Source organism: Myxocyprinus asiaticus, chromosome 37 (genome assembly GCF_019703515.2).
Source record: "Myxocyprinus asiaticus isolate MX2 ecotype Aquarium Trade chromosome 37, UBuf_Myxa_2, whole genome shotgun sequence".
In the NCBI taxonomy this organism is placed as follows: domain Eukaryota; kingdom Metazoa; phylum Chordata; class Actinopteri; order Cypriniformes; family Catostomidae; genus Myxocyprinus; species Myxocyprinus asiaticus.
The window spans coordinates 14,525,820-14,552,392 of record NC_059380.1 but is presented as its reverse complement, the minus strand read 5'-3'; the positions used below and the strand labels follow the sequence as shown (position 1 = coordinate 14,552,392).

Below are 26,573 nucleotides of genomic sequence, written 5' to 3'. Positions count from 1 at the left end.
GGATTTTGTCAGCCCACTGTTCAGCACTGACATTGATTTCCTCGCTTTCAGCTTGGTTTTGCCTGATTGGGTGCTTCCAGAGGGCTGTTTCTGCCACCTCTCTCTCTTTTTCTCTCTATTTTTCTCTCTCTGACCACAGACTCTTCATTTATTTATCATCTCTCTCTCTCCCTTTTATAACTTACACTTCCAGACTTACAGACATCAGTATTAAAACAGTCTGACACGTGAGATATATGGCCAATGCTTGTGGTTTAACATGTTTCCACAAGTCATCCATTTTATTTTACCGAGTGCTCAGTGTTGTTCATTCATTATTATTTTTTTTTCCCTAGTGAACATCAGCATTGCAATATTTTGGTTGTATTCTAAATGCATTTATTTTATTATTATTATTGTCAAATCACTTTAACAATTGTTTATATCTGTCACATTAGAAGGACTGGCTTTGTATCTATAACAAATCTAGAAGGAATAGTCCAAATATGGAAAATATGTCATCTATTACCCTTGTGTCAACCCAACCCAAACCCAAAAGCCTCAGCTTTCTGTTATTGGCTGACAGAAGTGGGACCCGACGTGGTCTTCTGCTGTTGTAGCCCATCCGTCAAAATGTTCAACATGTTGTGCATTGAGATGCTATTCTGCTCACTACAACTGTGCAGAGTGGTTATCTGAGTTACCGTTGCCTTTCTTTCAGCTAAAACCAGTCGGCCATTCTCCGTTGACCTCTCTCATCAACAAGGTGTTTTCGTCTGCAGAACTGCCGCTCACTGGATGTTTTTGGCACCATTCTGAATAAACTCTAGAGACTGTTGTGAGTGAAAATCCCAGGAGATCAGCAGTTTCTAAAATACTCAAACCAGCCCGTCTGGCACAATCAATCATGCCACGGTCGAAATCATTGAGATCAAATTTTTTTTCCATTCTGATGGTTGATGTGAACTTTAACTGAAACTCCTGACCCGTATATGCATGATTTTATGCATTGTACTGCTGCCACATGATTGGCTGATTAGGTAATTGCATGAATAAGTAGGCCTAGGTGTACATGTGTTCCTAATAAAGTGGTCACTGAGTGTAAATTACAAGTTTTGTGAAGCCATACAATAGGTTTCTGTGAGGAACAGACAAAAAGTGAAGTAATAATCAGATAATCTTGCCCTCCCCCAAAGCTTATATCTGCGTACAGAATTATAAAATATCATGTCATTTTTGAGTCAATGGCTTTGATGATCTTAGAATCTGAAGGTTTTCAGTGAGTAACAAATTAAAGTTATGTCTGTTCTTCACCAAACAATTGAATGATGTAATGTAATGTAAATGATGACAATAATTTCATATTTGGGTGAACTATGCCTTTAGCTTGAAGTTTAATTTTCTGCAATGAGCATGTGGCAAGACTTTACTGTTTTTGACTCTGCCAGTATGCAGTTCAATTCAAGTAGCCTATACTTAATGGATTCACCTTTGTTTCAATTTCAGATTCCGTTGTCGCTGGTGCAGTTTCCTCTCTGGGTGTACCTGAAGGTATTAATCCACTTTCTTTACTCTTTCATTCTTTTACTTCCTCTCATTCCATTCAAATTTGGCCACATAATGTTGTGCTAATAAAGGAATAATGACCTGCTAATGGTCTGACACTCAAGCTACCGCTTCACCCAGATATCACTTGCTGGCTCTCTTTTTAGGTACTCTCAAAATGACGCCCATTTTATTGGTTTCCTTCACTGGTGGTGCTTAAACGGAATCGTAATTTCTCGCGAGCCTTAAATCTTGGCCAGCTGTCTATTTCGCTCTTCATTGTCTGGTCTGGGCCACATAAAAGTTATTTTTCTTCAAAAAGGCCCAGTTTGTCAGGATGACATCATGTCTCCAGGGCAAGAGCAGAAAATTCCATTTACACTCTTGGCCTAGCGACCAGAACGGAGCAAAGAAGGAGAGGCTTCGGAGGACAATAGCACGTGCAGCTGTGGGCGAGCATTAATCACGATTCTCACCCTTAATAAGGAGTGCCATTCATGGCCTGCTCTTTGTGACACGTTCAAAGGCATTCTCTAACTCCTTCATGCTTTCATTTTTTCACCCTCTCCGGCCATCTGTGCGGAGTCGTTGGAATGTGAGAGTCTTTGCTAAACTCTCTCTTTCAAATGTACATGGGTTTGAAAAGCAAGAAAGCATAGATGAGACAATAGCATGGGATGCCAGTGTTCATTTTATACAGCTGCTTATGCTTCATTGAGCGTTTCCAAGAATTCCTTATTCTTATAAACGTTCATTCAGTTTTAAATTACCATGTAAACAAGTTTTGTCAAGTGGCATAAAAGCAGTGCTGTGTCTTCCCACATTTTACATAGTCAAGAATTACTGCAAGGACTGAATTGTGCTTTAGACTGGCACTAGTTTTGAAAAATTATACCTGAAAGTGGACATATTTTTATTTTCTTTAGAAATAAAAGACTTAAGAATATGTAGACATTCACAATGCAATATTTAAGGTGCAAAAGTGGGTTATTCTGAAATTAACTTGGTTATGACATCACAACCATGACCACAATAACGTATGACTGCCCATGCCAGTACGCTGAGGCCAGTCAATCATAAAAAGCCTTTGGGTAACATAGTCTTAAAGGACTGGGTACCTTAAAAAGGAAACTTTTGTCATTATTTACTTTCCTTCATGTCGTTCCGACCTCATATTAATTTCTGTCAAACACAAAATGCGACCTTGTCCGAGAATGTCCGAGCTATTCTTTTGCCATACAATGAAAGTTGATGGTGATTTATACTAAACAACGACTTAAAGCTCTGGCATACTCATGCAAAAGTTTATCTTTATTCTTCGAATAGAGCACAAATTAAGTTTGAAACAGCTGAGCAACGGTATACAGTTTGCAAACATTCAGACACCGGTAACACCGCTGTGGGAGGCGTTTAGAGGAGCATTTACATTATGAGGATGTGCAAGACTACATGTAAATCCTTAAATAAAGGGACATTAAAATGTGTTATCAATGACTTCATGCCTCATTCTATTATTAGAGTTCATACGAGTTCAGTAAAAGAAGCTGTTTTTACTACTCGATGATGACATTCTGCATTCATTGAGCTAATTAATTCATTGAGCTAATAACGATTACACTATTGTAACTGATGACACTGATACTACTGCAAATATGGGTGTATAAAAGAGTGCTAATGGACAGAATAAAGATTAAAAGAATAATGATAAATGAGGCATATCTCACTTTGGGCAGATTTGTGAATGGCTTTCCGCTGCAGACGGCACTTAGGGTATTTGAGTAGATGTTTTTTCTTTTGTAGATCAGTTAAACCAAAAAATCACATTCTTGGAAAGTGTTTCTATGCAAACAATCATACAGATCTAGGGAATTTGCACCTGCTTGCTTATAACTCACGCCAGTGTGTTCATGTTGACTGAGCTCCAGGTCACACCGATGATGTGGACCAATGTCAGTAAGGTGTTTAGCAGCCGGTACGAAGTTGTCCTGAAAGTTCGCACTGGCGAGCTGTTACAAACCACTGCAATGAACTCAAAAACACCTTCATTTTGGCCAGATTTTGTTCTAAATTACATTACACCTGTTTGTTCTTCTATTTGGCCTTTAGTATACCAAAAGCAATGACGAGTTTCAGGCTGTTTGTCACGAAGCGTATGGCTTCAGAAGATTTGCAGGAGTCACATCGAATACTTTGATACTTAATGGTGCTTTTTGTGCATTTTGAAGCAATATTATAATGTGGGGTCAGAATAACATGGGGTGAGTGAATCAAGATAACATTTCTATTTTGGGGTGAAATTTTTCTTTTAATGGAATAGTTTACCCAAAAATTCTCTCATCATTTTCTCACCCTCATGCCATCCCAGATGTGTATGAATTTCTTTCTTTTGTTGAACACAAATTAAGATTTTTAGAAGAATATTTCAGTTCTGTTGGTCCTCACAATGCAAGTGAATGATGACCAGAACTCAGAAGATCCAAAAAGGACATAAAGGCAGCATAAAAGTAATCCATACTGACTCCAGTTGTTAAATCCTAGTCTTTATAAGAGATTTGATTGGTGAGAGTGATAAACAGATCAAAATTTAAGTCAATTCTTTACTCTAAATCTCCACATTTGGCCAGCCTCATGCAGTAGGTGGCTGAACGTGGAAGTGAAATTGAAAGTGAAGATTTAAAGTACAAAAGGACTTAAATATTGATCTGTTTCTCACCCTCACATATCATATAGCTACTGGAGATATGGATTTAACTACTGGAGTCTTATGAATTACTTTTATGTAGCCTTTATGTACTTTTTGGATCTTCTGAGTTCTGGTCACCATTCACTTGCATTGAGAGGACCAACAGAAATGAAATATTCTTAAAAAAATCTTGAGAGGGTGGAAAATAGTCATGTAAAACTAAATTACAACGGATTATGGCACAAGAAACCTTTATTAACATAATTAAACTTCAGGAAAAAATAAAACACTGCAAAAATGTAAAAATTTGACATCTTTACAGCTGAGTGTATGGGTTTTTGATCACATGTCAAGCACAATGGCTGCTGCATTGCAACAGCGGGCCACACAGAATCCACAAAATAATCCGATCTACAAACCTGGCAAGCATTTCATGTCAGGAAACCAAACATTAAGTATTGCCAAACCACTTCTCAAGTCATTCACACCAAAAACAACTTAAGCCCTGGCATCTGAATGGCAGGCCGCACCAAACCATGTGTTCTATCCAGCAGATTCCACAATTCCCAAAGTTTATCTACCAGCAATGCCCTAAACTCTGTGTTGCTCTGTTACAAAACCACTGAGCAGCTGTGTCATTACATCACCCGGCCATTTATTTCCCACCATGCCCACTCAACTCGAACGTTTATGTGTCAGTGGATCAAACATATTTCCTTGATTAAGTGCAAGTTTTTCATGAGTAAGTCTTAGTTTGGTTAAGTAATTGAGACTGAAACTTACTTTTTGAGTTTCGCCAAGCCTAGGTGTTGTGGTCAGGAAACGGGTGGTAAATAAATCTCAGATATTGAGTTTAAAGTTGTTTATGTTTAGAAAGAGGTCCATGCTTGTACATAAATACTTTTAAATTTATTTCAGGGATGTTCTAGGTTAAAATAGGGTCTCAGTGAGTGTGATCAGTTAAGCTTTTTATCAAAGGACAGTTTATGCTAAGGTAGACTCAGGTGACATGAGTTTATCCCTCATGTTCTGTTCATGTATATTCTTTTTGTTTGGGGTCCCAGAGACCCAATTACTGGGAATAATTACCTGTTTTGTTTATCTGACTTCATAACATTTCTGCTTTATTAATGATTTGAGATTGAATAACAACATAAATTGTTCTTTACTTTGTTCTGTCCATCACACAAAATGATCTTATCACTTCAGAAGACTTGTGCATGAGTCATATCGGTTGCTTTTGTATTGTGGTTTTATGGTGATTATTTTGTTCTTTTTTTAAGCTTGACAGACCGCAGTCGCTATTCTTTTTCATTATATGGCAAATAAACCCTGTAAAGTTTTTTTTTTTACTGAAAAAAGATCATACATGTTTGGAGCAACATTTGAGTGATTAAATAATGGCTGAATTTTAATTTTTTCACTAAACAATTCCTTTAACCTCCTAGAAATTCTCTCACACTACACCTTTGCTTGAATATCTTCAGTGGCTTCCAGTTCCTGCCAGAATCATTTTAAACACTCTGTTTCGTCACTCAAGGCTGCCTGTGGACTAGTTCTCACAGACTTTTATTAAACCATACAACACAGTCCAGCTGCTGAGATCAGCTATATCAGTTTATCTAGGCCGTCCATTTTTCCATATGAAAAGAGCCCACCTGCTCAGGTCTAGAAATGTCTCAATTCTGTCTTTTCAATGGTGAAATAAACTCCTAGTCACTATTTAAGCAGCAGGCAAAAATTAATCAGAATCAGAACAAACTTGTTGACCTAACTTGATGACCATTGTGCATAATTAAGGGAGTATTCCACATTCAATTCAAGTTAAGCTCAATCGACAGCATTTGTGGCATAATGTTGATGCGAGTCTGTGTTTGTAGCCTGCTAGCTTTTTTAGCATCATTTATCTATCTGTTTTCAGCTTTTAATATCTGCCATTTTTCAGCGCGCATCAGGTTTTTCCCCGCATTATTCTCTTATCGCGATTCAACTGCGTGCATTTTTCCACGTGCATCCGCTTTCTATTTTTATCACAATTAAACTGTGTGCATTTTACAGTGCGCACCAGTTTTCTCCTCTGTGTTACACAGATTATTGCATCGATCTCAAAGCACAGCTTATCAAGAACAACTGTAACAACAAACAATTGCATGAGAGATTCACATCGATCTCAAACCCTCACCGCTCAGGAACATCCAACTAAAACAAACGATTGCGGTAAGTCATGGCATCCGCTCATATTATTGCTTCCTGCATTACATGCCACATGTTTACTATAGCTTCTTCCATCAGCAGTTAGGGATTCACATGTGATAATTGTAAGGAATTAGTCAGGCTGTCGGAGAAGATTCATGTCTTAGAGACCCGCATCCGAATGCTAGTGGAGGTCAGTGAGAAAGAGAAGCCAGTAGATATGAATGCGGGTAGAACAGCGAGCAACACACACACTTTGAGTCCCCGCAGCAGGGCGTTTGGATGACGTCTCGGCAGCATACTCTCTCAGCAAAATGATACCACTCTCCTGTTCATATTAGGGTTTCCAATCGATTCTCCCCACTCAGTGATGCATCCACTGAGATTCATGTTGAAAGAGCCTTGGCCATAGGTGATTCTATTGTAAGGAATGTGGAAATAGAGGCTCCAGCCCCCATCATTAAATGCATTTCAGGTGCCAGAGCATCTGTCATCAGATCAAATTTACAAGTACTGGCTAATACTAAATGTAGATTTTCTAAAATTGTTATTCATGTCGACACTAACAATGTCTGGCTTCGCCAGTCGGAGATCACTAGAGATAACTTTAAAGAGGTGTGTGAACTTGCACAAACGATGTCAGACACTGTAATATGCTCTGGCCCTCTCCCTGCTCATTATGTTGACGAGGTTTATAGTAGATTAGTGTCACTGAACGGCTGGATGTCTCAGTGGTGTCTGGAGAATAGCATAGGATTTATAGACAATTGGAAGAGTTTTTGGGGTAGACCTGATCTGCTAAAGAGAGAAGGACTCCATCTCTCCAGGGAAGGTGCAGCTCTCCTCTCTAGTAATTTGGCTCATAGTCTTAATAGTGATAGTATCTGACTTACTGGGCCCCAGGTCAGGAAGCAAACAAACTGGCTAATACGAATGTCTGCTAGCTGCATTGAGACTTCACACAGCTCACATAAACTATAACACATAGAGACTGTATCACCTAGATATCATATAGAGAATGTGTCTGTCCCCTGAACTACCAAACTCAAACCCTTCACTAAATCATTTAGAATTTTTTTATTAAGGTCAAACTTGAAAAAAATAAAAAAAATAAAATGAAGATAAAAATCATATAAAGTTAGGGCTACTAAACATTAGAACTCTTTCAACCAAAGCATTAATTGTAAATTAAATTATTACAGATCATTGTTTGGATGTGCTCTATTTGACTGAAACCTGGCTTAAACTGGATGAATAAATTAGAGGAGGAGGTGTTGCTACAATTTACAGTGACGTTTTTGGTGTTACTCAGAGCACAGGATATAAGTTTAATTCTTTTGAACTAATAATGCTTAATGCAACACCATCAGATAATTAAAAAAATCTCTGTCATCTTTTGCCCTTGTTACAGTATATAGATCACCCGAGCGTTTCCTTGGTGAATTTGCAAATTTTCTATCAGATCTAGTAGTTACTGTAGATAGAGCTTTAATTGTTGGTGACTTCATCATTTACATAGATCGGGGTCGGCAACCTATGGAACGCGTGCCAGCATTGGCACGCAGAGGGGTAATCACTGGCATGTCAGCAACGGCGAGAGTGGAGTAGACTATTTTATTTATATAAATTCCGCACCTGCATTCCAATCTACATCTTGATGTAATTCTTCCTCATGATTACGCAGTGTGTTTTCATCAGCTGAATGGGAGGCTAAACACTGTTAAAGTGTGATGAGACTTGCGCTGCACGTGCAAGCCCTTCACACATCACGAGCTGCTGCCAATGTAATACATCAGGACTTAGTGAAGCAATTGAACATCCCCACAACCAAGTGTGAACCACCTATTACTGTAACTGCTGTCGATGATGGTCCCATCGGTAAAGGTCATATCACTCATCAAACTCTTCCTCTGCTTCACATTGAAGAAATCACTCTGTATGTCATTTCCTCACCACGAAACCCAGTGATTCTCGTATATCCCTGGTTATCGACTCACGAACCCCAGTTTTCATGGAAGAACAAGGACTTAATCCGTTGGTCTCCTCACTGTCATCTCCATTGTCTGGAACTGCCACCCAGGTTTACAGTCTGCACAACTCATCTCACCGAGAAACTCCCTTCATTGCTGAACAATGTCCCCAATGAGTATGCTGACTTGGCGGAGGTTTTTAGTAAAGAGAGGGCCACCCAGTTACCTCCTCATCGATCCTGCGACTGTGCCATCGACCTTCTTCCTAACACTTCTCCACCCAAGAGCCGTGTTTACCCATTGTCCATCCCAGAGACCAAGGCCATGGAGGAGTACATTGACGATCTTATGGATTTATTAGACCCTCTACTTCTCCAGCTGCTTCTGGATTCTTCTTTGTTGACAAGAAAGATGGTGGCTTAAAATCTTGTATTGACTATCGTGCACTAAACACAATTACTATCAAGAACCGCCATCCACTCCCACTTATTCCTTCTTCCCTGGAACAATTACGAGAGGCCAGATACTTCACTAAACTGGACCTCAGATCTGCTTACAACCTCATCAGAATATGAAAGGGTGATGAATGGAAGACAGCCTTTCTCACCACCAGGGGGCACTACGAATACTTGGTAATGCCATACGGACTATCCAACTCACCTTCCATCTTCCAATCTTTCATCAATGAAGTCTTCAAGGACCTCCTGAATCAATATGTGATAGTCTACATAGATGACATCTTGATCTATTCACGGTCAATGGAGGAACATATCTACCAAGTAAGAAATGTCTTGTCACATCTACTTCAGAACAATCTTTTCGTCAAAGCCGAGAAGTGTGAATTTCATGTTCTTTCCACCACATTCTTGGGATATAATATTAGCCACTCTGGAGTGGAGATGGATCTCACCAAAGTAAAAGCTGACACTGACTGGCCCACACCCCCCACGGTAAAGGAATTACAACGATTTCTAGGCTTTGATAATTTCTACCGCAGATTCATCTGTAACTACAGTACCATTGCTGCACCCATCACCTCTCTTCTTAAAGGAAAACCCAAGAAGCTGGCATGGACAGAAGCAGCAACAACCACCTCCAATAGACCCAAGTCCAGTTTTACCTCTGCCCCCATTCTCAAGCATCCCGACCCTCAACTTCCCTTCATCGTAGAAGTCGACGCCTCTGATACTGAAAGTAGAGTGCAATTATGACATCGGTAACAAAGAGTTACTATCTATCAAGGCCGCTCTAGAAGAGTGGAGACACTGGTTAGAAGGTGCACTTCATCCATTTCAAGTCATCTTCAAGTTTTTCTGTTAATGCATGATTTTCTGTAAAGCTGCTTTGAAACGATGTGTTGTGAAAGGTGCTATACAAATAAAAATAACTTGACTTGATTACCACAAAAATTTATTTTGGCTCGTAAAAAAAATTAAATGTAAAATAGTTTGCAAGATTTATGCTGCTAAATAAGGTTCCATACAGTAAAAAAAATAAAAAAAAAACACTTTATGGCAATATTTAATATTTAAAAAATAATTGTAAATAGTAATTGTAAATAATGGGAATAGTAAAAGTAAAATGTCTAAACGCATTCAGGTAATGAGAATAATGACAATTTTGGTATAAAATGTGCTTAACCCTTGTGCAGTGTTCGTTTGTGAGTCACACTTGTGGTGTTCACAGGCTTTTTTATGTAGATATGAAAAAACCACAAATTGTACTTAAGTAAAAACACTAAAGGTGTGCATTTGTTGGTGGGATTTTATGGTATTTAGACCTTATTTAGCTCTAAATTACATAATTCATTTTCATATAAAATAAGCACATTTGATGTTATCTTTACTTCAATAAAAACCATTTCAATAAATTGAAAGAGTGTCAAAACATCTAAATTTGTCATGCGTTGGGGCTCTCTGGTGGCATCTGCTGGAATAAAAAAAAAACCCAATTACATTATATAACAACTATCGCCAATAGATGGCTTCAGTGCTCACTGCATTGGCTGATCTCTTTAAGCCAATGTTATCACAGGTTATGCATCGGATATAGGTTTAGACATTATATAAAAAATAAAAAAATCTATTATTTGTCAAATTGTAGAATTTTTTCTAAACCACTTGTGTTGAAGTGTCAGATTTTACTTTTGTTAAATCTGAACATGCTGCCATAGTCAAAACTGATTGTGTTACAAAGAAAAGACAGAGTAAATATTTTATTACCTGTCATTTATATCAAACATCAAAATTCCAGCATAAACTTTGTCACACAGGGGTCAGACTCAGACTTCGACCTATGTGGTATGTTTGGTATATATAGACAGGTTTGTCTACACTTGGAAGGGCAAAATGCCCTCATCAGTGTAAAAAAAAAAAAGAAAAAAAAATCTTAAATGGGTCAGATGATGTTGATCTTCAAATCTAATGATGTGCACATGTTTGTGTGATGGTTAGGTTTAGGAGTAGAGTTTGGAAATAGAAAATATCATTAGCCTGATAGGAAATCAATGTAGGTCAATGAGAGATCACTAATATAATCAAACAAACCTGTATGTGTGTGTGCGCGTGCGTGCGTTTTCTGCATTGTGGATGTTTTATAGTCTCACCCCTTCGTTTATGTGTGATTGTGTTCTGCTTTGTGTCTGATTTATTTATTTGTATTTGACAAATAAAAAAATCTCTGTATTTTAGTATTTCCAATTAATTTCCAATGAATTTTTTTTTTTTTTACGACCACTTAGACTTAGCGAATCATGTCCAGATTTTGTGTGTGTGTTTACATAGCTAATGGTGGAAAAGCCACAAAGTCTTGTAGCACTCAGATAAAGGATAACATTTTTATTAAAGAAACAAAATCAAAATGAGTCTAAAATGACCCAAACACCACAAGAGGGTTAAGTGTCCTGCCAACAGTGTTACATTGCAAACAATCTTAATGGCCCTAAATGTAGGATTCATAATCTTAATGCAAAAAATAATTTCACTTTCACATTTTTTTTTAAATTCTTTTTATTTGTATTAGCATTCTTAGTTGCTCTTGAGGTTGAGTTTTAGTTCTAATTTATGCAATTTTTTATGTAATTCTAAAAATATATTTCTAAAATGTATGTGTGACAGGGATAAATGGATGTTCTCCAGCACAGAGTTCTCTGATCTTCAAAACAAAGACTCCCTCTTAATCTGACAGCTAATGAAACACACATGATGTTCTGACAAAGAGAAAGTTTGTGTGTGTACTTGTGCACAGAGTTGGAGGGGATAACTCATAATTATTTCATGCTGTTCTTCAATTGTTTTTCCATGCTTAGCCATCAGATGCTCCTGATCTGTGGCCATAGGAGAGCTCCAGCAATTATCTGTGGCCTGGCTGCATAATATTACCAACAAAAACAACACCAGTGTAACACAAAACCAACAAACATAAAATCGGTATCTGTGCACACTGAAATTATACAAACACACATGATTCTCTTTAAAGCTGATGTGTGTAATTGCTGCATCACTAGTATCACCAAACAGAATTCATAAAATAATCGCTGTTGTCAAACAGATTCCAGATAACTCCCCCCATCTTCCAATGATTGTACAAACAGATACCCCCCGCCCCAAAACTCAACCCTTTAGTTGAGCCAATGTTTAAATGAACACAGCATTAGACTTTTAAATGAAATCATCTACAAATGGCTTACTTTAGTTGAATCTGTATATTAAGCTGGGATACAAGAAAGAATTTTAACATTAAAAAATGACTGTAGCAAAACTTCACACAGGGAGGGAAGGAGGACACAGGGAACCGGGTTTCTTCAGTCTCAGGTAAAGCTTTTTAATTGTCAACTTTCTGAGTTTATAGCTTCACAATAATTCATTAGCTTCACAATAACTCTTTAACTTCACAATAACTCTTTAGCTTCACATTAACACATCAACTACCCAGTGGGACTCTAGATCTCTGGCTCTCTCTCTCCCCCCTTCTTGTCGGTGGCATGGTCCTTTTATACCACTCTCCCCAAACTCACTGCAACTAGAAACAGGTGTTAATCATAATCTGGCTCAGGTGTATGCACCCTTACCGCTTTCTCTCTCTCCGGGCGGACACTCGACCATGCCCCCGCTGCCACATACCCCCACCACCCAACTCAGTCTGGGGAAACATCCGGCCTGTCTACCACCCCCCCCCCCCCCCCATTTCTGGAAAGGAAGTCGGCGACAGCCATCTGCGCTCCCGGTCTGTAGACCACCTTGAACTTAAACGGCTGAAGAGCAAGTTACCAATGGGTGATCCGTGCGTTGGTATCCTTCATGCAGTGGAGCCATTGGAGCGGGGCGTGGTCTGAACAGAGAGTGAAGCCACGCCCCAGCAGGTAGTACCGGAGAGTGAGGACCACCCATTTGATGGCAAAACAATCCTTTTCAATGGTGCTGTACTAAGTCTCCCTCAGCGAGAGCTTGCGACTAATGTACAGCACCGGGCGCTCCTCCCCCTCCACCACCTGCAAGAATACGGCCCCCCATCTCCCTGTCTGAAGCGTCCATCTGTAAGACAAAAGGGAGAGAGAAATCAGGTGAATGTAAAAGTGGCCCCCCACAAAGTGCGGCTTTCACTTGTGTAAACGCCTGTTGACACTGCTCCGTCCACTGGAGCTCCCTTTTTAGTGAGATCAGTCAAAGGGCTGGTGACATCCAAATAATTAGGTACAAATCTCCTATAATAGCCAGCCAGCCCCAGGAACTGTTTCACCCCCTTTTTGGTCTTGGGCCTTAGGCAGGTCGCAATCGCCGCAGTCTTGTCAATTTGGGGAGGCACCTGCCCGTGGCCCAAGTGTAACCCCAGATACCATACCTCCACCCGTCCAATCACACACTTTTTGGGTTTGCTGTGAGTCCAGCTCGTCGCAGCGATCTCAGAACTGCCCTCAGATGCTGCATATGCTGCTGCCAATCATTGCTGTAAATGATGATGTCATCTAAATAGGCAGCAGCGTAAGCCGAATGCGGTCTGAGGATTCAGTCCATGAGATGCTGAAACATATCTGGGGCCCCAAACAAACCGAACGGAAGCATCACAAATTGGTGTAATCGAAACGGAGTGGAGAAGGCGTTTTTTTCACGGGAAATTGGTGTCAAGGGGATCTGCCAATAACCCTTTGTCAAATCCAATGTCAAATAAAATCGAGCAATGCCCAACCGATCGAACAATTCATCAATGCGACGCATTGGGTAGGCATCAAATTTAGACACCGCATTGACTTTTCTATAATCCACACAGTACCGTACAGACCCGTCGCTCTTAGGATCTAGAACAACCGGGCTGGACCAATCGCTGTGGAATTCCTCTATTACCTCCCATATCGAGCATTGCATCCAATTCTTCCCGGACAATTTTCTTTTTGTGCTCGGGCAATCGGTAGGGACGGCTACATACCACCACCCCCGGCTCGGTCTCGATGTGGTGCTGGATGAGGTTTGTATGACCCGGTAGATGGGAGAACACATCTGCAAACTCCTGTTGCAACTTGGCAACCTCTGTGAGTTGATACGGTGAGAGGTGGTCTCTGCAAGTGACCGGGATGAAATGACTGACTTTTGTATTCACCTCCAGCCCGAGCTCCGCCCTCTCCGGAACTACTGTAGCCATCCATACTGTGGCCATCTCCCTCCATAATTTCAGGAGGTTGAGGTGATATATTTTACGTGCACCCCCTCTATCGGTTTGCTTTACCTCATAATTGAGATCCCGCACTCGTTGTGTGACCTCAAAGGGTCCTTGCCATTTGGCGAGTAATTTGGAGCTTGATGTGGGGAGTAATACGAGTACCTTATCTCCCGGCGCAAATTCCTGCAGCCGAGTTCCCCTGTTATACAGTCGACTCTGTCATTCTTGAGCAAATTCTCCTGTGTTAGTTGCCCCAAGGTGTGGAGTTTTGCTCTAAGATCAAGAACATACTGAATTTCATTCTTACTGTTTGAAGGTCCCTCCTCCCAAGCTTCAAGCATGCCACGCGGGCGCCGCCCATACAGCAGCTCGAAAGGGAAAACCCAGTGGAGGCTTGCAGGACCTCTTGTACTGCAAATAACAGGGGATCGAGCCATTTGTCCCAATTTCTAGCATCCTCATGCATGAACTTACGAATCATGTTTTTAAGGGTTTTATTAAATCGCTCCACCAGGCCATCTGTTTGAGGATGGAAAACGCTGGTGCGAATTGACTTAATGCCCAATAATTCGTAAAGCTCACGTAGTGTCCGTGACATAAAGGTTGTGCCCTGATCGGTGAGGATTTCTTTCGGAATCCCCGCCCGGGAGATTATTTTGAAGAGTGCCTCCGCAACACTTCATGCTGAGATGTTGCGCAGAGGCACTGCTTCTGGATATCGCTTTGCATAGTCTACTAGGACTAATACAAAGCAATGTCCACGTGCTGACCCCTCTAATGGCCCAACAAGGTCCATGTCAATTCTCTCAAAGGGAACCTCGATCAGCGGAAGGGTGTGCAATGGCGCTTTTGGGGTGGCCGGTGGATTCACCAACTGACATTCGCGGCATGCCGCACACCACCTGCGAACATCTCCGCTAATGCCCGGCCAATAAAAACGGGCTATTAGTCAGTTCAGTGGTTTTCTCGGATTATAATGAACAGCCTGGAACTCCATTTCACGGTGGCTCTGCGGTATTAAGCGCTGGGTTGTATCTTCCTTTGTTTGAGCGTCCTGCGTCACCTTATACAACTGCTCGTTTAAAATCCCCTTCGGGAAATCTCCTGAGGAAGGGAGGGGTGGCAGACCCATGTCCACCAAGGCTTGGTGTGTACTCCTCTTGACTCTTACCAGTATCCTGTACCCTCCAACCCAATTAGGGGCAGCCTGTGGAGCATCGGGGATCCGCACTACAGTTCCCAGCTCCATCACAGGACACTGATCCCAGAAGTGTTCCAGATCCCCGCAGCGCCAACAGGCCGGCCCAGGCGCTACGCTCACACTTAAGGGGGTAGGTGCATCCACCTGAGGGGGAGAGCGGGAAGGCACTGAAGTCACCAGGAAAGGGATAAACCGGCACAAGCGAGGTGCAGGAACAGGGCCTGGAAAGAGGACAGAGTGAGAGGGAAGGGGGGCGTTGGATGAGATGAGATGGGAGGAAGCACAGTGGGAGGGGAGAGAGAGAGAGGGCTCTTCCGCCCTTGGGCATGCCACCATATGGTTGTAGCAAATTAGCTTAAAAGGGAATTATTTATAATTAATTATAACTGGTTATAATTAATAATAAATATTTAGATTAGATCTTAGAATTAACTGTAGCAGAATCGATATTACAATTACTTGATCTGTCCGTCCAGCGAGCAGACAATATAATTATTTATCAATTCTAGGAAGATTACTTTCCTGGCCAAGGAACAATAGTCTTCCTACTTATACAGTGCTAGCAGTAGTTTAGCATGTAGCAAGGAGCAACATTCAGTGACTTTGAATTATGAGCGGAACACAGAGACAATCAATCGTGAATATAAGGGATTTAATAAATGAAACTATAACTAACATACAAACAAACTAAGCAAAACATACATATATAGAATGAAGGAATGTAAGGAAAAGAGAGAGAGAGAGAGAGCACAGAATGGCAATATTTCACATCAGTTAACCACAACCTAAATGAGAATCATCAGAGGCACAATTCACCTTAAAAGGGGTTCAAACTTAAACGCGCATCTAATCAGTTGTAAATGGTTACTTGCATTGGTTTGTTGCTGAATAAGAGTCTTGATGCGGTAGACGAGGTTCTCGATGATTTCTTTAGGAGTGAGTTGAAGAAGTCCACAGGAAATCCACAAAGTTACTTGAAGGTAAACACTGCCAGAAGGTTAAACTCAAGAGAGAGTTTTGGAGTGGGTTGGTCTCAAGAAGAAGAGTTTTGAGCGATGATTTCTTTGCGCTCTGGAGTTTTGATAGTTCATTGCCGCACCCATTTTGTGGGTGGAGTGGCCAATCAGAGGCATGCATTTTGAGCGGGAGAAACATCCTTTGTCTCCGTTTATGGCCCATTCGCATTTTATTGCTGATCTGGACCTCTAGTGCAGCTTTTAATTCAAAACATAGTAAGAATTGTTCGATGCATTTCACGATCACATGGTGTACATTATTGTGTGAGAAATAAAGGGAAGATCATTTTGATACCAAGAAGGTAACCTCCAGACGATATTAAAGCAGAGATACACTCATACACTTGAATATAGGCATTTAACGTCTAACTAATACAAGTTAATATGATAGGGGAATATACATACAACACATGCATATAGCAGATACATTTATAACTGCTTACTATGGCCTAAATAGAGAAAATGTCTTTAGGTGTGTGTGTGACGTGTATTGGAATTACTGGAGACAGACAACTGCTCTGGTGCCTGGCATGGGGGTCACCCATTATGGTGTGAGAAATAAAGAGAAGATCATTTTGATACCAAGAAGGTAACCTCCAGACGATATTAAAGCAGAGATACACTCATACACTTGAATATATGCGTTTAACATCTAACTAATACAAGTAAAGGGTTTTAACCAAGTTAATATAATAGGGGAATATACATACAACACATGCACATAGCAGATACATTTATAACTGCTTACTATGGCCTAAATAGAGAAAATGTCTTTAGGTGTGTGTGTGACGTGTATTGGAATTACTGGAGACAGACAACTGCTCTGGTGCCTGGCACGGGGGGGGGTCACCCCCCTTTCTGTGGAATGTGTTTGAAGCTTGATGGAGACACTTCAGAGGAGACCTGTTTTAGCATCCTTTTGATAGTGATAAAGACCATCTGCAATTTAGCACCCATATAAATGTAAACGTGGAGGCCAGGTCAGTAATTTATATGCAAATGTCAAAAGGCTAAAAGGTTTTTTTTCAAACAAAGTTTTTTTCAAACAAAGTGTAATTAGCCATCACTGATCTTACACAGACGTTACAGACTCCTCCGCCAGCTGGAACGCTTGGTCCAGCGATGCCGGGCGATGGCACTGGACCCATTCTGCCGCCCCTTCTGGAAGCTGGCAGATCAGCTGTTCCAGCACCACTTGGTCGATAATTCCCTCGACGTCACGGTCCCCTGCTAGTAGATGTCACAGAGACGTCGAGAGAAGGCAAACGGGCTGCCGGTCCTCTCCAACTTCATTGACCGGAAGAGCTGGCAGTGTTCTTATGGGCTCTGGCCAACCCGCTGCAGGATGGTTTTCTTCAAGACGTCGTAGGCCAGGAGACTAGCTGCCGGAAGTTGTTGAGCTGCGAGCTGGGCCTCCCCGGACAACAAAGGGATAAGGTGGGCCACCCACTGAGCACGTGGCCTATGCCAGATCTCGGCGGTCTGCTTGAACAGGTCGAGAAAGACTTTGGGGGTCATCTTCCGTGCCCATCTTCACGAGTGAGGGCGGGTGCAAGGGACTAGTGTTGTCCGGGGTCGCAGCCGGGTCTTTCTCCTGGCTGAGGAGGCTTCGGTTCGCCTGCCGGTCCTCTGCTTGAGCCCTGAGGATCTCATTGAAACAGCGTTTCTGGTCCTGATGGAGCTCAAGCAGGGCCTGTTGGTGGGAGTGGTGCTGACCGGCGAGGGACTTCAGCCAGTGGCAAGGACTCCATGGGGCATACTTCCTTCGGTTCCATGTCCCGGGTTTTGGCACCAGTGTAACAAAACTTCACACAGGGAGGGAAGGAGGACACAGGGAACCGGGTTTCTTCAGTCTCAGGTAAGGCTTTTTAATTGTCAATTTTCTGAGCTCACTGATTCACAATAACTCATTAGCTTCACAATAACTCTTTAGCTTCACAATAACTCTTTAGCTTCACATTAACGCATCAACTACCCAGCGGGAATCTAGATCTCTGGCTCTCTCTCTCCCCTTCTTGTCGGTGGTGTGGTACTTTTATACCGCTCTACCCAAGCTCACTGCAACTAGAAACAGGTGTTAATCATAATCTGGCTCAGGTGTATGCTCCCTCACCGCTTTCTCTCTCTATGGGCGGATGCTCGACCACGCCCCCGCTGCCACAATGACATACATCAGATTTAATTTACCACATTCCTTCCCTCCTACTTCACCTCTTTAAAACCGTCTCAACTCAAACAACAATTTGCTGTCCTCAACTTAACACTAATTGTGTAATTGAGATCCTGTCAAACCTGTCCTACCTGAGGCTACAGATCGCACCTGTTGCTGCATACGTAAGTCTTACACACAATAGCTCAGTTCCAATACCTAGTGAGCTGCTAGTCAGCATTTTAAGGCAGCATCATATGCTTGCTCTCAACTCAGTGGCTATTCTAAAATGTTGGCCAAATGCTAAGGCAGTATAGCATATATCATTAGTATATAAGGCAACACTGTAATGCACTGCTTTCTTGGTAGTAAATGAGCTGAGGGAAATTCTGATGATACATACTGTATACTTATATTTCATTCAGAACCAAAAAGAACCCATAAAAAACTTAAATCTTATTCAAAAAGGACTATTTTACCCAATATTTATGTGTGCTATTTCTTTCTTGTTATTTTAATATCACATTGTTAGCTTAGCATCATGTTAATGTCAAACATCATTCAAATCAATAGAGTGCAACAGTACCCACCCACTTTTTCTGCCATCTTGTTTCCAGTTGTGTTTTCCCATTCATTTTTTCCATAGGGATTTTATAAAATCATGCGTACTTATCATCTTTCAAGAGGGCGTGAACTGCAATCCCATGAAGCATTGCGAATTATGTAATCACATTAAAAATAATGGAAATATATTAAACTGTTGATATTTGGTTGATTTTTGATTATAAGTATTGAAACTATGCATTTGAAGCTTATAGCAAAATATTCAGATATATACAAATATATAATTAGTTTAACCTTCTGGGGTCTGAGGGTGTTTTGGGCCCTGGAGAAGTTTTGACATGCCTTGAAATTTGTGCTTTTTTCAGTTGCTTAAAGTCATATTAATGGCTAAAGTCTGATAAAACTGTATTCCGCTCAAACTGGGCTACAATAATATGTGAGCAACATGTATGTACATATTTGTATTTTTGAGAAAATAACGTTTATGCGTGGTTTTTGAAAAAACAGAAATTTTAAGTCACTGAAATAAGGCCATATAACACATACTAAACATTTGTTCACAAGACATTTGAGAACTGGATCTTGTAGCCTAGAATTTTTGCTACAAAATTATGTGAAAACCATCCTGATCACTCATTCATACAAAACAATATAGTCGTTTAACTTTTGTAAGACTCTTTAAGTGTTAGAAAGGCCATATGCAAGGATGATCATGAATATTGATGTGATTCACACCTGAGGAGACAATGACACCTCCCCTGGGCCTATCAATGAGGAATGTGACTGAGAGAGAATGAATGTGAGGAGACTTAATGATTGAATGTATTGTTTGTAGCTTATTCACAAAATCAAGTTTAAGTTAAAAGAAGTAATCTGACTATGCATTTTCTTTACATAAAGACTTCACTTAAAAACTTTAGACCTACACTACCGTTTAAAAGTTTTAGATCTGTAAGATTTATGTTTTTAAAAGAAGTCTCTTCTGCTCACCAAGGCTGTATTTATTTGATCCAAAATACAGCAAAAACAGTGATATTGTGAAATATTTATACAATTTAAAATAACTGTTTTCTGTTTTAATATATTGTAAAATGAAATGCATTCCTGTGATCAAAGCTGAATTTTCAGCATCATTACTGCAGTCTTCAGTGTCACATGATCCATCAAAAATCATTCTAATATGCTGATTTTCTAATATGGGCATATTTACAGCACATTTTACACATTTACACCCGAACAGATATTTGCAAGCAAAAGCTTTATTGATGATAATGAGGCAGCATAAACACTAGTTAAAATATAATCTAAACATTCATATTATTTTTATATCATATTACATATCATATTTATATCATACAGCTTACAATTTAAATACCTGCTTTAGCCGAAACAACATTTAAATGTAACTAAAACTTGCCTATTAGGACATATTTCAAATGTCAATACACTGAATACTGGCTGGCAAGTCTAGAAATAGTCCAACTAGTAAAATATGTACATGTTTATATAAAATAGCATGTCAACTAATGTAAGTAAAGACTTACTCATCCGAAATTGTATCCTCGGCTGGATCAAGTTGCTCTTCATAATGCAAACGTTCATCGTCGGAGTCCCGCTCTTCTTCTGAGGAAAATGTGAACTCTTCGTCACTATCCAGGAGCTTCCTCAACTGTGTAGCGTGCCATCTTCCAAACACGCAGGAAAGTGAATGAACTTGATGTTTTTTAAGGCACTGTTGGGGGCATTTACCATTTGCATAGATCGCCTCAGCACATTACCGTATGAATAGCGCCCTCTTCGCGTGGGTGGGATCACATTAGCAATAATTAGCTGAGCCAGGAGAAACTGTACATCTCTTTAGTTTCATAGAGATTACATTGCAGCAGAATATTTGTTTTAAATTTGAATTGTTTTATATAAAAGTAGACATTTTAAGCTTTCTTTAGACATATGTTTAATGTTTGTCTGATAAGTATTCGCTGAGTTTCAGTTCATTTTTGTGACATGTTTCAGAAAAATGCTCATGGAGACAGAGACGGCTGAAAGTGCAAGCTTTTGTGTTACTGTGAGTGTACACAAATAAAAGTAGACCCTTTATAGTCTCTAATGATGTCTTACACTTATCTGTATGCCCAAAAATGACAGAGTATTTTAAGTTGTTTCCGCTGTCATGAGGAAAAAATCCAGCAGGACGCGCCAGCGCGTTCGTCGACCCCTGAGGGTTAAGGGGAAAGGAGACCTAATTGATTGCCTCACTCACAATGCATTATAGGAGTGGGCGGATGCTGCTGGGCTCGTTTGGCTCGCTTTTTTGGCAGCGATTCTCTGGGCAGTGTAGTTCCTCACCTGTAGTTCTGTTATTAAACACGATTTTTAAACAATGAAGCTGAATTAACGCAGACTGAAAGATTCAACCATACCATCATAAGAGGCAAATACCATCGATTACCATCGATTAACAACCTTGGAGCTCATGGAGAAAATTAATGGGACTTTTACTTCCAGAATCTGACTTTTGCACTCCAGTGTGAGTAGAGTCTCCTGTGCGCTTCACATGAGAAGTGCTTTTTGTGGGCACTTTTTGTGTGGTTGAGTTGCTGCCCATGAATAGCACTCAAAATCAGTCATGATGTTCCATTTCAGTTTTGATGCTGCCTTATAATGCAGTTGTGTAGGTAGACAGTAAGGCAGCTTAATTTTGGCTCGGTTTAACAATATCTTTGGTAGCACCAGGATCTCCGCTTTGCACAATGTAGAAATGCTAGACTCATAATACTCTTTCATCTGCAACTCTCATCAAAGCTTAATATCATTTTCCAGTCACTTCTTGGAAACCTCTGAACCATGTAAGACAATGTGTTTTCCAGGGCTTGACAGTGTTGCATGTGTGTACAATATCTAGGACAGCGTTTTGCTGAGCTGTGGAGTTCTGGGATGTTTTAGGCTTCTTTCTTTCAGACTTTGTCACTGTTCCTTAAGGGGGAAATTAAACCATGACATCATTCTGGAAATGTGGACATTAACATTGCTGTTCTGTTTAGTTCCCATACATGCAAACCCAAGGGCTTTGGGTTGTTTTTAAAATGTGTCTTAATAAATGTAATAATCCCCAATTCTTTCTTTTCTTTTCTCTCTCTGTAGGCCGTGTGGTGGAGAAGGAAGGGGGAATGGCTGGACTCTTGGCAGGCTGCAGTGTGTGGAGCTGTTGCAGGTGTGTTGGATTAGCCTCAGCACAGAGGTCTGGGAAAGAGAGAGAAAGGAGAAAGAGATAGGAAATTGGGATGAGGTCCAACGCCAGGAATATCCAGACTTTACCCAGCCACATTCCTGTTTAATTCCACACAGGTCAAGATTCTCACACCAGGTTGTTTTCCAGCAGGTGTACACTGACAGAGAGGGACAGAAACAACCAATTAGAGGTGGAAAGTGGGGCTGGGGGATACAGCTAAACAAGTTATATTCTTCAGCCCTTTTACGATATTCAAAATATATCTCGATATTAATGTACTGTATTTGGTCTAAAATTGCTAAAAAAGGGTGATTTTTGTCTTTATCAGAGGAATCATGATTTCAACCAAATAGCTGTTGTTGTCAATTGGATTCAAAATATTTAATGTAAGAAGTAAAATACAGTAAAAATCTAGTTAAAAAATAAGGCATGTTCTCAACACTGTTTTTTCACTAAATAAACACAAGAATATTGAATCATTCTCTTTTATCTGTACAATACAAATATATATATATATATATATATATATATATATATATATATATATATATATATATATATATATTAAACAGTGTTCATTTTTACAGTTTTGTGTTTTTGTCATAGTTTTAGTCTTTTGCCAAATTTCTCCCCAATTGGAATGCCCAATTCCCAATGCGCTCTAAGACCTCGTGGTGGCGTAGTGACACCTCAATCCGGGTGGCGGAGGATGAATCTCAGTTGCCTCCACGTCTGAGACCGTCAATCTGTGCATTTTATCATGTGGCTTTTTGAGCGCGTTACCGCGGAGACGTAGCACGTGTGGAGGCTTCACTCTATTCTCAGTAGCATCCACACACAACTCACCACGAGCCCCACTGAGAGCGAGATCCACATAATTATAACAACCACAAGGAGGTTATCCCATGTGACTCTACCCTCCCTAGCAACCGGGCCAATTTGGTTGCTTAGGAGACCTGGCTGGAGTCACTCAGCACGTCCTGGTTTCGAACTCACGATTCCAGGGGTGGTAGTCAGCGTCACTGAGCTACCCAGGCCCCCTGCTGAAAACATTTTTAACATTTTGTCATGTCATATTCATTAGTTTCATCAAGTTTAATTTTAGTGAACAAAAATAACATAATTGATGATAATGTGCAAAATGAAAAAAAAAAAACAGTAACAGACCAAACTTTAAATGACATTTTCCAACATTGAAAAAAAATATATATTCACATTTATTAATTTAAACATGTATCAAACTGTGGCAGCGGGGGCATGGTCAAGCATCTCTCCGGAGAGAGAGAAAGCGGTAAGGACACCTGAGTTAAATTATGTCTTACACCTGTCTCTAATTTCAGTGAGCATGGGGAGAGCGGCATAAATAGAGCCACACAGCAGTTAGAGGAGAGGGAGAGCCTGGGCACGGACTGTGAAGTCAAAAGTTATTATTATTACAAAGTTGAGAGTGTATTTTGTAAGCTAGTTTGTGGATGTTTTTAAGACTGTGTTATCCAACAACGTAAAGCCCTGAGAGTGTTTATGTGCTGCAGTGAGGAAAATAAAAACGCCTACCTGAACCAGGAAATCTGCTTCTCGCCTCCTCCTTCCACTGAGAAGTGCTACACTGGTACCGAAACCCGGGACTGAAGTTTGGTTGAAGATGGATGGAAGTCGCCCCGTAGAGTCCTCCCAGTTGGCGGAGATCCTCCAAGCCCTCGCTGGCCTACATCGGAGCCACCAGCAATCCCTGCTTGAGCTCCAGCAAGATCAAGACCGCCAGTTTGTGGAGCTCATGCGCGCGCAAGCAGAGGACCGACAGGCGATCCGGAGAACTCTGACCGCCCGTTTGCCTTCGCCCAACGGCTCCGCGACGCCTGCCGAAGATGGTTGCTAGCGGGGGACCGTGGCATCGACGGGATCATCGACCAGGTGGTACTGGAACAATTAGTACATCAACTGCCAAAAGGGACGGCAGATTGGGTCCAGTGCCACCGCCCGGCATCGCTGGAGGAAGCTATCCGGCTTGCGGAGGACCACGTGGCGGCGATCCCGAGGGCGGAAGAGCCCTCCCTCTCTCTATCTCTTCCCCCTGTCTCATTCCCCTCCCCTATCTCCTCTCGTTCTGCTCTCTCTCCAGGTCCTGTTCCTGCCCCATGCAGACGAGAAGAACTTCAGCCACAGAGACCAGTTCCCCGGGTGTGGGAGGCGACACCTTCCCCTATTCCAATGCCCCGCCGCTCTCCCCCTCGGGGGGGGGCGCCCACTGACGCAAGTGCGGGGGTAGCGCCTGGGCCGGCCTGCTGGAGGTGCAGAGACCAGGGCCACTTCCGAGATCAGTGCCCTCTGATGGAGCTGGGGACGGTGTTGCGGGTCTCTGACCTCCCACAGGCTGCCCCCGACCGGGCCGGAGCGTACCGGATACCAGTAAGTGTCAAGGGGCGTACTCACCAAGCGTTGGTGGACACCGGGTGTAATCAAACCACTATCCACCAATGCTTGGTTCAACCCGAGGCATTGGTCACAACTAAAACAGTGAAGGTGAAATGTGTACACGGGGATATTCACAAGTATTCGGTGGTGACCCTGACGATTAAATTCCGGGGGAAAAAGCATAGAGTGGAGGCCGCGGTTAGTTCCCGCCTCACCCATCCGCTGATTTTGGGGACTGATTGGCCTGACTTTAGAGCTTTATTAAAGGGAATTTGCGCGGATGGGTCCTGTACGAAGTTAGGGAGATGTGCAATGTGCGATGCTCTGGCAGGGGAGGTGGAGCCGGGGCCGTCCTCGACAGCTCCACGTCATAATGATGAGAGAGGGGGAGAGGCTGCAGCCCCTCCTCTTCTCAGGGAATTCCCTGAGGGGGATTTCCCTTTGGAGCAGTCGCGAGACGAAACTCTCAAACACGCCTTTGACCAAGTGAGAGTCATCGATGGTCAACGACTCCAGCCTGACATTGCCCTTTCATACCCCTATTTTGCAATTATAAATGAGCGGTTGTATAGAGTGACACAGGACACTCGGACCAAAGAGGATACAACCCAACTTTTGATTCCAAGGAGCCGTCGGGAAATGGTATTCCAGGCGGCTCATTATAATCCCATGGCAGGTCACTTAGGAGAAAGGAAGACACTGAACCGTCTAATAGCCCGTTTCTATTGGCCGGGCATTGGCGGCGATGTCCGCAGGTGGTGTGCGGCATGCCGCGAATGCCAGCTGGTTAACCCACCGGCCACCCCAAAAGCGCCATTGCGCCCTCTCCCTCTGATCGAGGTCCCCTTTGAGAGAATTGGAATGGACCTCGTCGGGCCATTAGAACGGTCAGCACGTGGACATCGCTTTGTATTGGTCCTAGTGGACTATGCAACACGATATCCGGAAGCAGTGCCTCTTCGCAACATCTCAGCACGCAGTGTTGCGGAGGCACTCTTCAAAATAATCTCCCGGGTGGGCATTCCAAAAGAAATCCTCACCGATCAGGGCACAACGTTTATGTCACGGACACTACGCGAACTGTACGAGTTGTTAAATATTAAATCGATTCGCATCAGTGTATACCATCCTCAAACGGATGGCCTGGTGGAACGATTTAATAAAACCCTCAAAAACATGATTCGTAAGTTCGTGCACGATGATGCTAGAAATTGGGATAAACCCCCTGTTATTTGCAGTACGAGAGGTCCCGCAAGCCTCCACTGGCTTCTCCCCATTCGAGCTGCTGTATGGGCGACGCCCACGCGGTGTGCTTGATATATTGCGAGAGGCCTGGTAGGAGGGACCTTCAAACAGTAAAAATGAAATTCAGTACGTTCTTGATCTTAGAGCAAAACTCCACACTTTGGGGCAGCTAACACAGGAGAATTTGCTCCAAGCTCAAGAACGACAGCACCGACTATATGACAGGGGAACTCAGCTAAGGGAATTTGCACCAGGAGATAAAGTGCTTGAATTGCTTCCCACATCGAGCTCTAAATTACTCGCCAAGTGGCAAGGACCCTTTGAGGTCACATGACGAGTGGGAGATCTCGATTATGAGGTTAAACAAACTGATAGAGGGGGCGCACGTCAAATATACCACCTCAATCTCCTGAAATTGTGGAGGGAGGTGGTTTCCGTGACGTTGGCTACGGTAGTTCCCGAGAAGGTGGAGCTCGGACCGGAGGTGAGTTCAAAACATAAACAGTTCACCCCGGTCATTTGCGGAGACCACCTCTCACTGAGTCAACTCACGGAGGTTGCTAGGTTGCAACAGGAGTTTGCGGATGTGTTCTCCCCTCTACCGGGATGTACAAACCTCATCAATCACCACATCGAGACCGAGCTGGGGGTCATGGTATGTAGCCGCCCCTATCGATTACCCGAACACAAGAAGAAAATCGTTCGGGAAGAATTGGATGCGATGCTTGATATGGG

The 26,573-nt window shown here is 41.9% G+C and overlaps 1 pseudogene; it reads left to right on the top strand.

The window, feature by feature from the left end:
* Positions 1-26,573, top strand: part of LOC127427777 (S-adenosylmethionine mitochondrial carrier protein-like) — an 82,708-nt pseudogene that overhangs the window by 37,078 nt on the left and 19,057 nt on the right.